We start from the raw sequence: 1,325 nt of genomic DNA on the forward strand, positions 1-1,325 counted from the left end.
ACCTGCTCTTTTGCTTCCTTTTTGCCTAGAACTTCTGTGTCACTAGGGAGTGTTCTAAGTTTTCGATTCAACAAGGCATTGGCAATCTGCCCGATTTGATTCTCCAAGGTCTTAATAGAAACTGCTTGGCTCTTGCACATGAGCCTCAACTCCTCCAATTCAGATTTTTCATTAGATTGTTGAAGTTGGAGTTGTTGTCTTGGTGCATATTGCGGTTGTTGAAAACCAGGAGGTTTGAATTGCTTTGATGCATACTACTAATAAGGCTGTTGCACCGTATTCTGATTATTGCTTCAGCTGAAGTTATGATGATTACGGTTATTAGGATGATAGGTGGCCGGAACTGGTTGATGTGACCTCTGAGAGTTGCTCACGAACTGAGTTGATTCACTATAAATAGCACACTGCTCCGTCTCATGCGCACCAGCACAAATCTCACAAACACTAGTGATCTGATTAACTCCATAATTAGCCAAAGAATCAACCTTCATCGTCAAAGCCTGTAGCTGAGCAGCTAAAGAAGTAGCTGCATCTACCTCCAGAATTCCTACTACCTTACCTTGAGGTAGTCACTGAGAAGGGTTCTGGTATTCATTAGCAGCTATCAGTTCAATCAACTCATAAGCTTCATTATAGCTCTTAGCCCATAAGGCTCCTCCTGATGCTGCATCAAGCATGGGTCTATATTGCGCTCCCAAGCCATTATAAAAGCAGTTGATAATCATCCAGTCAGGCATCCCATGATGAGGACACTTTCTAAGCATCTCCTTATAACGATCCCAAGCTTCACATAAAGACTCTCCGGATTGTTGCGCAAATTGAGTAAGAGCGTTTCTGATTGCAGCTGTCTTTGCCATAGGGAAGAATTTAGTAAGAAACTTTTGAGCAAAATCTTCCCAAGTAGTAATAGATCCTGGTGGTAGAGAATGCAACCAACACTTAGCTTTATTCATCAGAGAGAATATGAAAAGCCTCAGCTTAACAGCATCTTCAGAAATATTGTTGAAAGTGTCGCAGATCTCGATGAAATCTCTAATATGCATGTTGGGATCTTCCGATGGAGAACCCCCAAACTGGACTAAGTTCTGCACCATCGGAATCATGCTAGCCTTGATTTCAAAAGTGTTAGCCGCGATGGCTGGTCTGATAATGCTAGACTGAATATCATTGATCTTCGGTTGAGAGTAATCCATCAAAGCCTTCAGATTCGCTGTTGGTTCTCCCATTATAATAACTTCTTTTTCAACTTTCTCCTCGACAAGAACTTCTTCAACTACTTCATCCGCTTTATCCAGTGTTCTCTTGCGAGATCGAGAACGCGTTAG

The 1,325-nt window shown here is 42.0% G+C and overlaps 1 non-coding gene across 1 annotated transcript; it reads left to right on the top strand.

Moving 5' to 3' along the window:
* Positions 1–735: 735 nt before the first annotated feature.
* On the top strand, positions 736–842 carry LOC141710291 (small nucleolar RNA R71). The gene has a single exon (XR_012570818.1). It is a non-coding gene; the product is annotated as a small nucleolar RNA R71 (small nucleolar RNA).
* Positions 843–1,325: the final 483 nt, after the last annotated feature.

Source organism: Apium graveolens, chromosome 2, assembly GCF_009905375.1.
Source record: "Apium graveolens cultivar Ventura chromosome 2, ASM990537v1, whole genome shotgun sequence".
Lineage (NCBI taxonomy): Eukaryota > Viridiplantae > Streptophyta > Magnoliopsida > Apiales > Apiaceae > Apium > Apium graveolens.